At 45.8% G+C, this 12,940-nt stretch overlaps 1 long non-coding RNA gene across 27 annotated transcripts in view; it reads right to left on the bottom strand.

Moving 5' to 3' along the window:
* The window catches only part of LOC144281300 (uncharacterized), a 264,069-nt gene that overhangs the window by 24,712 nt on the left and 226,417 nt on the right, over window positions 1-12,940 (bottom strand). For 23 of the 27 annotated variants that reach the window (XR_013349854.1, XR_013349868.1, XR_013349863.1 and 20 more), the window contains 5 exons: window positions 12,385-12,579; window positions 6,749-6,982; window positions 5,541-5,953; window positions 4,286-4,443; window positions 1,961-3,116 (listed from right to left, as the gene is read on the bottom strand). This is a non-coding gene — a long non-coding RNA (uncharacterized LOC144281300). The remainder of the gene's footprint in view (window positions 1-1,960; window positions 3,117-4,285; window positions 4,444-5,540; window positions 5,954-6,748; window positions 6,983-12,384; window positions 12,580-12,940) is intronic. The other 4 variants (XR_013349847.1, XR_013349848.1, XR_013349850.1 and 1 more) reach the window with 4 other exon arrangements.

The following is a 12,940-nucleotide window of genomic DNA, read 5'->3' as shown; positions in this document are numbered from 1 at the left end:
AGAGGGATAGACATCGTTGACCCCAGAGCCAAAGAATCAGGGCCTCACACTCTGCTTCTTACTGGTTGTGCTATCTTGGGAAAGCTCAAATTCCCTCTGCTCCCATTGCTTCATGGCAAAGATCCTGTCCTTGACCTTGACTTAGGCTCCTCACAGCCTTCCTTTCAGCATGGCCTCATCTATGGGTCCTATCTTGTGCCTCCCCCCTCCAGTTGTAGCAAGAATCTTGCCCATTCAGCTTAGTGAGCATCCTCACCTTCCATACCTGATGAAGCTCTTTGTCCCCGATCTTTGGTGCTTAAGTCCCTCGCCTGCCTTCAACAAGAATTCTGTTGTCAGTTTAGCAAGAATCTCCCAACCTCTGATGTCCCCTTAGTAATTTTCCATCCACTGATTCTGCACACCCTGCTCCTTGGCTATAAACACCCATTGTCCTTGCTACGTTCAGATTTGAGTCCCATCTGTCTCGCCTATTGTGATCGTCTTGACACATAAAGTCTTCCTTATAGTTTTACAAGCCTCAGGACATTTCTCTAAAACTGCCAATAAACTAAGAATAATGATATTATTGACCTCATCGAGATGTCATGAGATGGAAAGAGCTAGTACATGCAAGGTGCTGAGAAGAGTATCTAATGCTTTAAAACACTCCATAAATTTCATTGATTACCCTCATAAAGATATGCACTTTTTAAGAGAAAAGGAACAGAATAAAGTAGGGCGCAATAGACCAGATTTGGGGAAAAAATCTTAGAAAACCACAATAAATTATTAGTTATGAGGTTGCTGGAATACAAAAATACTAGTAGTAGCTCATACAATTTTTTTAAAGGTTAAGAAAAAATAGTGTCTTCCTCAGTAATGACAAAATGTAAGGTGCCTAAGAATCTTCTAACAAAAGATGTATAAAACATTTACGAGAAACACTGAACATCGCTCTTCAGAGGCACGAGGACTGAAGTAGGTAGAGAAATATGTCATGTTCACATGTAGAAAGCCTCTGTACTATATGTCAGTGCTCTCAAACTCATTTGTAAATTCAATTTATTTTTAATTAGAATCTCCATATTGCTTTTCTCAGAAACTGACAAACTGACAAATAGCAGTATTTGGCCTCTCAGATACCAAGATTACCAGAAAGCTATAATAATCAAATTGCCTGCCCTGAAAGAGACTCACACATAAAATAAAAATAATGATAATAATTTAAATATGAAAGTTAATATTAATGAGTATTTATTATTTGTCAGATTCTGTACGGAGCAATCAAAGTGTGGTATTGCTCATTTAATCCCCTGAAAAAAAATTATTAATAGTATCTCCTTTTTGCAGATAAGAGGGATTAAGTTAGAAACACAGGAAAATTATACAACTTAATGAAGATGACATCCCTGTTGGGTAATGGAGCTGGGCTTTGCACCCAGGTTGTATCTCTACAGTCTCTGATATAGCATCTCATTTAGAAACATGGTATTCCACAACATGGCATTAAAATTCAGTAGGTAAAGGCTAGAATATTCATTAAGTGGGAATGGAACAATTGGCTAACCATACGAAGCACACACACCCCCACACATACACACACATGCACATTCCGGAATGACTAAAGACCTCAATTGAAAAACAAAGTTCTGGAGAAAAATATAATGATTCTCTTCATAACATTGGAAAGAGATTTCTGAAGTTACAAAAGCACTCACATTTGACAAAAAGATCAATAAACTGACCTACTTTAATATTTACAACTTTTATACAACAATTTTTCATACACATGTGAAAAGACCTATGCACATAGATGTTCACTGTTGTAGTCGTTCACTAGCAAAATTTTGTTAGTGCATCCCTAATAATAGGAAAACAATTTGCCTTATTGTGCTATGTTCATATAACGATATACCTATGCTTATTTTATTGAATTAGTTATTATTAAACTCTTATTAAAATCAATGAACTGAGGTACCTGGGTGGCTCAGTCGGTTAAGCATCCAACTCTTGATTTCAGCTCAGATCATGATCTCAGAGTTATGAGATTGAGCCTCATGTCAGCTCTGCACTCAGCACAAAGTCTGTTTGAGACTCTCTCCCTGCCTCTCCCAGTGCCGCTCCTCCTGGGGGTGCTCTGTCTAAATAAATAAGTAAAACCTTAAAATAAATAAATAAAATGAATGAACTAAATCTATGCCTCTAAACATGAATACATTTCCAATAAAACAGTAAAAAAGTCAAGCAACAGAAACATTTTGTAAAATGGAAGACACTTCGGTAAAACATAGAGACACATCACACCATACGACTCATCATTTATGAATACATATACGTGGTACAATATAGATGCACAGGAGGAAGGGCACGCGACGTTTGCAGGATGGCAGTGTCGTCCAGGACGTGGAACAAGGAAGGGGAACAGACGAAAGAGGGGTAAACAGAAGATTTCACAAACATATGACCTTTCACTTCTTGAAAAAATATATGAAGCAAAATGTTAACATGGTCATGCCTGGGCGGGGACCACCTGGACATCCATTTTATTGTTCTGTTTTTTGGATTGCTTGAAATACTTTATAATAAAAATGTTGTTTTGCAAATTGGCTCCTAGGTGGAAGGTAGACCAGAGAGGGAGAGGGATGGAGTGGACTAGTGAGGACGCTACTTCCCAAGCCCAGGGCTGGCCACGGTGGAGTCTGGAATAAAATGATGATGGCGGGAATGTGTCGCCATTCGGTTAGTCGTGGGAGGGGCTAAAATAGAGAAGACTCCCGAATGACTCTTGGGTTTTTGATCTGGACAACAAAACAAACGGTAGAGCCATTTACTAAAAGAGTCTTGGGAACAACAAAAACAGATTTAGGGGAGAAATAAAAGAGTGTTTTGTGACTATGGCAAACTTGAAATCATTATTAAACCTCCAAGGGAGTTGTCGGATGGACAAGGTAGACAGATTGGGTGCAGATTCAAACCTGGAGCTCAGAGGTGAGTCCAAGACGGGAAATATTAATTGGAAGTCATCAGCTTAAAGATGGCAATGGAAACCTCAGTGAGATCTTCTCAGAAGTGTGGATGGGAAGAGAAGCAGACCAAGGGCCAAGTTTGGGGTTCTCCAAAATTAAGAGGTGAACCTGAGAAGGGAGAGGGAGCTGAATAAGCACCCCCCACCACCAAAGATGCCCACGTCCTACTCATCCACAACCAGTGAATATACCATCTCATGGGGTGGTAAAAGGGATGCTGCAGATGTGATGAAGGTAAGGATGTTGAGATGGGGAGACCAGCTGGGTTTTCTGGGTGAGCCAAGCACAATCACAAGGGCCCTTATCAGAGGGAGGCAGAGTCAGAGAGAAATGCAAGAACAGAAGCAGGGGTGGTGCAGGAGAGAAGATGCCGAGCTGCTGCCTTTGAAGGTGGGCGAAGGGGTCACGAGTCCTGCAGTGTGGGTGACCCACAGACGCCGGGCGATGCAAGGGAGCACGTTCTCCCCAGCAGCCTCCAGAAGCAACGCAGCTCTGTCCACACCTTGATTTCAGCCCAGAGAGATCCGTGTTGGACTCGGACTCCGCGGAACTGTCAGATCATAAGCTCCAGCTGCTTAGGCCACTAGGTTTGGGGCAGTTTCTTGCAGCAGCCGCGGGGAATGAACACCAGGAATCGCGAACGATGCCTGGGAATCGGCAGCAGGCGGGAGGCTGTTTGCAGCGCACAAGTGCAGTGGTGTGAGCATCCCCCCAAAAAGGGGGAGGGATCTGTGTGTGAAAGGGCCCTGTGATATAGGGTCCCGAGGGACAGAGCGCTGACTGCTGGGTTTGCTGAGATGAGGGGTCGTGGATGACAAAGGAGCTTCCTAGAAAATGGGCTTCACCCCAGCTTGGCCCGGAGCAGGTTAAGGAGGGGAGGCGGAGTAGAGACGGTCCCTCAGGCTCCTGCAAGGGGACAGAGGGGCAGTTGGCGGGGCCCAGGCTTTGCTTCAGCAGATTTCAGGGGCTGATGGAAAGAGCCCACCCGAAACTGAAGAACCTCGTAGGGAGAAGCCCTTGTGGGCCGGCAAGAAAATCCGCAGGGCAACCCGGGACGCACTCAGTCCAGGACACTGGCCTCGCAGAGTCCACAGGAGGGAGGGAGGGAGGGAGAGAGGGAGGGAGGGAGGCAGCTCCTGGTGCAATGACGTGAGCTTCCAGCAGCTCAGGGCAACTTGGGGCCACTGGCTCAGAGGGCAGCGATGGGGAAGGAAAGGGTGGAGGCAGAGTCGGGAGAATTGCCACCTGACTGAGCAGAAACGGGGTTCACCACCTACCAGCTGCAAGACTCAACCAGCATCCATCTCCTCGTGCCCCAAGGTCCCAGGTTCCCACCGAATGCTCCCTCCGTGCACCCTCCACTTCCAAGTGGGAGCGTCAGCAGGACCCGGGCAGAAGGAGAATAAAAGAAGAGCTGGGTTTTCTTGTATGTTCCCTAGCAAAAAAAAAAAAAAAAAAAAAAAATTGTCCTAAATGTCACACCTGTATTTTGTTGAAAAAGAAAAGAATCCTAAAGGCAAAGCCTATTTTTAGAACTTTGACAGCAGGAAGGACAGTCCTAAAACACTAATGAGCACAACAAACTCAAGGTTCTTCGGGGACAGTTTGGAGACCTTAAAACTTAGTTTTGAGTTTCATAATTTTGGTTTTGTTTTGTTTGTTTGTTTTTTTTTTTAATCAACATGAAGCTTTATCATCAGCGCCATAAAATCTGTTATCATTTCTTAGCCTTTGGAGGTCTTACTTAATTTAAATGTTGAACTACGACACAATTTTCATAAGCCTACACTGCTCACCATATGTTTCCAGAGAAGGCTGTTTGCATTGCCTCCCCCATTTGATGAACTAGTTTATAGCGGTGAAAATGTGATTCGTTTATTGATATTGAATCAAAACACACTACAAAAACTTGATAGCTTACTCCTCGAGCTTTGCATCATCGGTGACAGATGAGAAAAGTGTTCAGCAACTTAATCTGATTTACCATCATAAATATTCACATCTTACGTATTTATTCCATGAAACAGTCGTGTAAGCGGCTTTCATCTATTTGCAAATTTATTATCTTGACTGTATAATGCAAATCAATTATTAAATCTGTTTAGTAACATGCACCCATCCAATAAATAGCGAAGGATTTCCCTCTCTCTCTCTCTCTCTCTCTCTCTCCCTCTGTCTTCTGAAGTGAATTAAAATGAACAGGATGGAGCTCTAGAATCCTGTAATCTGTCATGCCAATGGTAAAGTGGATATTTCCATCATGGAATACGCTAAACAAGTTCTCTGCATGTGCACAGTGAGTGGATGATATAATTCCACCATTACTAATAATTTCTTTCTTAAAAAAATATGTACTTTGAGGAGTTTTGTTTCCAGTAACATGACAGGCCAAGCATTCAGGCAAAATCTTGGAAACAGCCAAGAACTCTGAATATATATATATATATTTTTCATTCTTAAAAACACCTTTATGAATTATCAAGCCAAAGTCTAAGGGGAAGTTAGAAGTGAGAAGCATAGTAATGAAATCACTTTTGCCTTGAGCGCAAATCCAGTGAACTTTCGTCTTCATGGCCTTTATGAAACACCCATGTCCCATTACAAGTGGAGAGTGTGACAGGAGACCCTCTGTCCGCAGAGCTGGGAGCCCAAAGGACCCCAGCCCCCTGTGAGGGTGAGGGGAGCAGGCCCTGCACCCAGCCCCACAGAAGACCAGCGCGGTGCCGAGAACATAGGGCTGGGAGCGGGAGACACCTACCTTCAAGAATTTGTCATGAAAGAGAGCCTGGGTGGTTCAGTCGGTTAAACATCTGCCTTCAGCTCAGGTCATGATCTCAGGGTCCTGGAATCGAGTCCCACGTGGATCCCTGCTCAGCAGGGAGTCTGCTTTCCCTCTCCCTCTGCTCCTCTCCCTGCCTATGCACGCGCTCTCTCTTTCTCTTTTCCTATCAAATAAATAAATAAAATTTTTTAAAAGGAGGGAGGAAAGAAAAAGAAAGGAAGAAAGAAAGAAAGAAAGAGAGAGAGAGAGAGAGAAAGAAAGAAAGAAAGAAAGAAAGAAAGAAAGAAAGAAAGAAAGAAAGAAAGAAAGAAAGAAAGAAAGAAAGAAAGAAAGAAAGAAAGAAAGAATCATGAAAAATAAGCCTTCTACCTAGATTAATATTAACTAAAATAAAATTCATAGATTTTTAGGCAAATGCTACCAATAAAACCAGAATAGTTTTGTTAATACTGGCGGGGGTGGGAGGGGGAGTAGATTTTAAAGTAAGAACACCATTAGGGGATAGACAGGGTTACGTTATTATAATAATACAAAAAACTTACTGGGAAACATTTTTGCCCTAATTTTATTATTTGTTTTGTTTTGGCTTGGTTTGGGAGAAGCTATTGTTACTTTTACTTGTTTTTCCCCCCAAACCTTATATATACCATGAGTTTCCAATATCCTAAAGCCCTTGGCTTTGGAACTGAAAACCCAGCATGTTCCATGGAAACAAGAGTCTGAGAGGCAGAGCTGCAGCAAGAGGGCTCGCCTGGGAGCGTTCTTGAAAGACGTGTCTTTGGGGGAAGGGGCAGGGGGTGGAATTGGGCAGCAGGAGGGGATGACTCCCAACAAGGTGACAGCTGGACCTCAGCCATCTGCAGAGCTCGGGAGCTGGGACGCCTTCCCACATCTCTCCCAAGCGGAGGCCAGCAGGCCGGGCCTTGACACCCCCAGGTCAGCCAGTGATGGGACTCACTGGACATGGAACGTGCTCAAGAGGTGAGGGAGCCCTGAGTAGGGTGCTTCCCTGTGATCGAGGGCAGTTCCCGGCGAGGCAGCGAGTGGTGAGTGCCCTGGCCCGGAAGAGAGGTCTGAGTAGAGCCCCAGGTGCCTGCTGCGGTCCACACCACGGATTCCCTCACTTCTTCTCATGGGGCTGCCCCAGCACGGAAGTTCCTCCAGGATTTTGGAGGGACTGGGTACCTGGAAACTTAGAAAAGAAAAGAAGGTTGTCAGGCTCCATAGTAACCCCCACTGCACAGCTGATCTCAGGCTGTGACTGACGCTTGTCATCCCCTCCTCCACCGTAACTTCAAGATCCCGGCTCCTTCAGCTGCACCTCTGGTGGTCTAGGCAGTTGCCGGGTAGGTGACCCAGACACCTCCGAAGGGTCGGAACCCCTGGCTATCACTCCCTTCTCAGGACACGACTCCTGTACTTGTCCACCTGCAGTTAAAACCAAGCATTAGGAGCGCCCAGAGACTCCCCAGGACAACCTCGGAGCACCGAACACCTCCTTTGGCCTCCTTGTGCATCTACAACCCTACCTCCCCCAATGATTAGGGTCAGTTATGCCTCCTGCTGGCCCACTGTCAACTGTCAGGAGAAACTCCAAGTGACAAGGTGTTGGGCGTAAAATAAAATTCAGTAAGGGTCTTGCTGTGTCCTCTGGTAGGAATATTCCCCACACCCCCAGAAGCCACAGAGCCTAATATGGTAGGGGCAGAAAGCACAGTTCCCTCCGTTGGTCACTGGGAGCAAGGGTGGGTAGGAAGCCTCCTACTCCCATCTTCCGGTTCTCAGAGCCGTGCACTTTACGTGTCAGGGGCACAGCATCGTCGACACGGCATTCTGCTCCTGGAGGGTCATGCTCCACACTCATGAGCCATTAGCTCTAATCTGGAACCTTAGCTACTTTCTACATCTCTGGCAGGCTGGAAGCTTCTAGGTGGTGTCATTTGTGATGAAAACAGTGGCTCTCGTGATCATGTGCCTACTGCTGAACCCCCATTGTGATAAAGCAGGTCCCTTGACCTGAACTGATATGACGTGGAAGCCTGTGTTGGTGGGCAGCGGTGCTGGCTTAGGCCCTGCAGGCAGAAAAGGCAAATCTGTACCAAGACTGTCTAATGATCCCAGTCAAGGTTCATCTGTAGACAGTAGAAGAGATCCCTGTAGTCAGTTTTTTACCAGACACCTGTTACTAGCACTGGGCACTCCGCGGCTCGTCTCTGTTGCTAGCAGATTAGGCACGTTCAGCAACAACCATACTTAGGTAGCCTTGGTGAATGGAAGCTCATGCCAATAGGCTGACATGTAGCCTTCGTGTCTGCCACTACGGCCCTTGTACTTGCACGGGGGTGGCTGAGGACAGGCTGGCTGGTGTCAACTGGCTGAGTCGTTCTCTTTGTTGGATTGCTACCTCTTCCATGGTGAACGCACTTTGCTGGGCATGACCATGTGATACGTGCATCTTCACACTGTGCTCACTCCTGAAAGCCCATTTTCAAACTTCTTCTTGTCTCCCAAATGCCAATCTTTCTCTTTCCAGAATATTCATCCCTGCTCATGCACTTTGCCATGAGTGTCACATGGCACATCTTCTTATCTTAGGTCATCTCTCCTTCCCTACAAAGTGGAGGACCAGATGACCTACCCAGATATATGTGCCCTAGAGGATTTCTTCTGACTGCCATCTTTCTTTTTTTCTTTTTCTTTTTTATTGGAGTTCAATTTGCCAACATATAGCATAACACCCAGTGCTCATCCCATCAAGTGCCCCCCTCAGTGCCCATCACCCAGTCACCCCCACCCCCCGCCCACCTCCCTTTCCACCACCCCTTGTTCGTTTCCCAGAGTTAGGAGTCTCTCATGTTCTGTCTCCCTTTCTGATATTTTCCACTCATTTTTCTCCTTTCCCCTTTATTCCCTTTCACTATTTTTATATTCCCCAAATGAATGAGACCATATAATGTTTGTCCTTCTCTGATTGACTTATCTCACTCAGCATAATACCCTCCAGTTCCATCCACGTCAATGCAAATGGTGGGTATTTGTTATTTCTAATTGACTGCCATCTTTCAAGTCCATCCCTGAATGGTCTAACCTGCAGCCCATTTTTGACACACAAGCAACAAATCAAGTCACAGGGCCCCATAGGGGACCATTGGTATGAGCTGAGAGAAAAATAGCAGAAAACAGTAGTGGATGATAAGGGGCCCAGCTAACTGTGCAACTTCCTCATTCACTCTGACCCTGCTTATGCCCAGGCCTGGATATCCCACTTCCCCTTATCATGAGTCCACCCAATCTTTTAAGTCAGTGAGCCTCACAGAACCCAACCCGGCCATGTAGCTAGTTAACACCCCATGGTAATAAGCTCCAACTCTACCTACCAGGGCCGAGAAGCTTACTGAGAGCTACTTTTCAAATGATGCATGCCTTTCTGCTCCTGATAAGATGGCCTTTCTCCAGAATGCCAGTAATTAACTCATGACTCACCCAGGGCTTGCCATAAGCTCCACGTGTCTTTCCCCATCATACATCTCTGTGGTACCATAGAAATCTACCACACCACACTGTTGCTCCCAGTGAGGACCACAGGGTCAGCCAGGTTGTATGACACAAACAGCAGGGTCACTTACATCACCACCTGACCTGCTGTAGATGCTTTTCTTCCTGAATCCTACTCAAAGATGACAGCCTCCCATGTCACCCAGAAAAATGGTTCAAAGCAGTATTTACAGGGGCAGAACATGCCATCTACAAATCCAAAGAGGCCTACTAAGCACTGTTCTTTTTGTTAATGGTGGAAGGCATGAGATACAATCATTCTTTACTTTGGAGGGGCTATCCCAGAAAACCCCAAGTCTCTGGATCCCTACAAATGTCGCTGATATGGGAGGCCTTGGAGTCTTCATAGGGTTGATTTCCCAGCCTTTAATGTGTATGTGTTTTACCAAGGCCTCCAACTGACTTCCTACTTCTTGCTCATCTGATCCATTTAGCATGAGCATTGGTGCTATGGATAAATGTGACATTCTGGAATTTCCAGATAGTCCAGGTGGCTTAAGACTATTAACAGGGCAAAGAATGGAGGGTTAACATGGTTCTGGAGCAGGACTATAGATGTATCCTTTGTTCTAGGTGAATCTGAATTGCTACTGATCTTCTTCTCAGGGATAGAAAAGAACACATTTCCCAAACCAATGTCTTCCTTCCATAGACCAAAGACTATGTTAATATTCCCTAGTAAAAACTAATCAACCAATCATACAAACAACCACTTCTGGCAGACCAGCTGCTAGGGGAACTACTACTTGATTCACTTTGTGGAGGTTCTCTGTCCTCTATCATGGTTCATCTAGTTGGTATAGGGGCCAGACTGACAAATTAAATGGGGCTGTGACAAGGACCACAACCCCCATGTTCTCTGGCTTTGAGGGTAGCACTAGTCCCCAGCATTCCTGCCTCAACATGGCATGTGATCATATTTATGACTTACTACCTTGTGGGGAAAAGGTGGGGAGAAACTTCAACATTTCTTTATTCTAAGCAAAGGAAACAATGAGCTGATTCTGCTGAAGACCGAATATATCTACTCCTGGTTGTACTGGAGGGAAATGACCACCAGTAGGTTCAGAGACTGGGAGTTGGACCTAAGCCAAGATACCTTTCATTAGCTGACTCTGGTCTCTACTCCAACAGAGGGGCCATGGTGGCACTTTGGGTACCCAAGTCTAAATGTCAGTTCAATAATCCTCAAAAAGCTTAGATATTCCCCTAATGTGAATTTGCCTGCACAAAGTGCCTGGGTCTCTTTGGAGAAGAACTGGGGGAAGTACTGATGAAAACACCTGCTGTGATGTTGTGGGGTCCAGGGAGAAACTCTGTTTCCCCTTCAGTCCATGGTTTCTGGGTCTGAGAATTAGCTCAATTAGGCAAGATATCATGACTATTACTGGGGTGGTTTTTGCTAACTCTCTCAATCACCCTATTTGATTTCTTTTCATTGTATAAATTAACCAATCTGGGCTCACTTCGAGGGCTACCAATCTGTCTCACTTCGAGGGACAATATGTCTATTGACCATCTCCTTAGCTCGCTGCTGGGCAAGATACTCTCTGAGAGCTCCACTGGTCTTGCCTCTCAGTGGGATCCTTGCCTACACCTTCCTTCTGATGATGAATACAACACTTGACCTCTATCATCCCTTTTGCCCCCAAGAACTCATCCTGTGATCCCACATCTATCATCAGCTCTGGCCCACAGAACATAGCCATTCCTGAACTTCTTGATGATGCTGGCGCCACTTTCCACCATTCACTCCTTTGTAACCAGCAAGTCTTCCAGCCATTTCAGGAACATGACCATTATAACACGACCACTCCTGGAGCTGTTCGGTCCCTTCCTCCACCATCTGTCTGAGTGTGGGTCTGAGTTTTCAGGCACCATCCTAGCAGAGTGTCAGCATTGCTTCCAGGGCTTCTGACCAAGATGTGAAGTCCTATGCCAAGGCAGAGTGCTCCCTTGTCACTAAATTCTCTCTATTCAACTTTATACTCTTTGACTCAATCCTATGATTACCTTCTTGGTTCTTCTGGGACATATTAGCTAGATCCTGCAGCTCCTTTGCCATATAGCCACCTTTCCTTAGCCTGCCTGACTCAGATTCAGTCACACTGTCCTGAGATTTGGCCCTTGTCATTTATCTGCTTGCCAGGAAGGAAGATGGGGCTGGATTCTAACGGGGCAAGTATTGTCTTATAAGATACTTGCCTTATTTGAGGCTTCTGTAGGATTTCTAAGAAAGAGGAATCAACAATCTTCTACATGGGATAAGGCACCTCTGCAGGCCTGGAGGATTCTAGGGAACATAAGGGTGCACGGTTCTCAATGTCCAAGTATGCATCCTCAAGCATTGGGGTCCCACTTATTCCCTATTAGGACCCTGACTTTGGAGGCCTAGAAATTTCACCTTCTCTAAAACTCTGCTATAATCAAGATTACAACTGCTGATCCAGCTGACGTGCTTTCCAGCTGGAGAACATTGGAGTTTTCTTATATGCCGCCAAGGAGGTACTTGGACCTTCACAGTTTGCCTTAAACCAGTGAGCTTCCCCTGAGCCTCCTGCTCTCTTCAACCAGAGGAGCACTCAGCCACCATTGCCCTGTACCATGGACCTCCAAGAGCCTTTCCAGAGCCAGCTGGGCTCCACTCCCCGCCAGTGACAGGGTCCTTGCTGTTAGCCGGCCTTGTACTCATCTCCAATTTTCCATTTAGAGTCCACTTTTTCACAGCCAAGTCCTGTGTCAACTGCCTTAGAAGTTTCCTGGGAACGGTGTGAGATGGAAAATTGCATGCAGAAGGTTTATCAGGTTTATCAGGTTTATCAACCTTCCTGAGAGGTTCCTGAGAGACAGACAGGATTTTTCAGTAGGAAAAGCTAACTCACAATGGGGTTGCAAGGGACGACACCCCTAGCCAACCCTAAGAGGTGCTCTGGAATTGAAATAGCCCATCAGGTTTGGCTCAAATTGGGTGAGGGGGCCGAGCTTTTGTATTCCTGCTTGGTCAGTTAAGAGCATGGGCGCCATCCATGGGCATATAACCTTGAGCGAGGCAGTTCCTGGCCGCAGAGGGTGACGTCCAGCAAACATATCCATTATGAGCCTTAGGAGCCAGGCTCTCACCAAAGTGGTGTGGGTGCATCTTCTGGAGAGTGGTCTGGGCAGCCAAATGGGACCACTCTTTGTTCTCTTCTTTCTGCTCTTGCTCTCTCACCTGAGGTAGTACACAGGAAGGTCCTATTTGAATGGGAAAAACAACAAAAGGAACTAAGAAATATGGGGTGAAAGAGGAAACCTCAATGAACATTTCAAAATCTCATCCCACCCAGCAACTGGACAGTTTGCTTCCCTCCACACTCTGCATCCTAACACATGGTAGGTGCCACCCTCTTACCCACCTCACTGAACCACCTCCAGGATCACAACTATTTTACACTTCCCAGGACCCTCCGTCCTCCCACAATAGCATCACCAAGTGTGGCATGAACACGTGAAGTCATCAAACAACTCCTTTGTTATTCCTTCTGGCCAGTTATGGGGTTCCATGCCAAAGAGAGGAGGCCCAAGATGGAGCAGAAAGGAGTTCCAAGTATCCCAC

Source organism: Canis aureus, chromosome 12 (assembly GCF_053574225.1).
Source record: "Canis aureus isolate CA01 chromosome 12, VMU_Caureus_v.1.0, whole genome shotgun sequence".
Lineage (NCBI taxonomy): Eukaryota > Metazoa > Chordata > Mammalia > Carnivora > Canidae > Canis > Canis aureus.
Note: the sequence above shows the minus strand (reverse complement) of the source record. Positions and strands in the feature narration are given on the sequence as shown.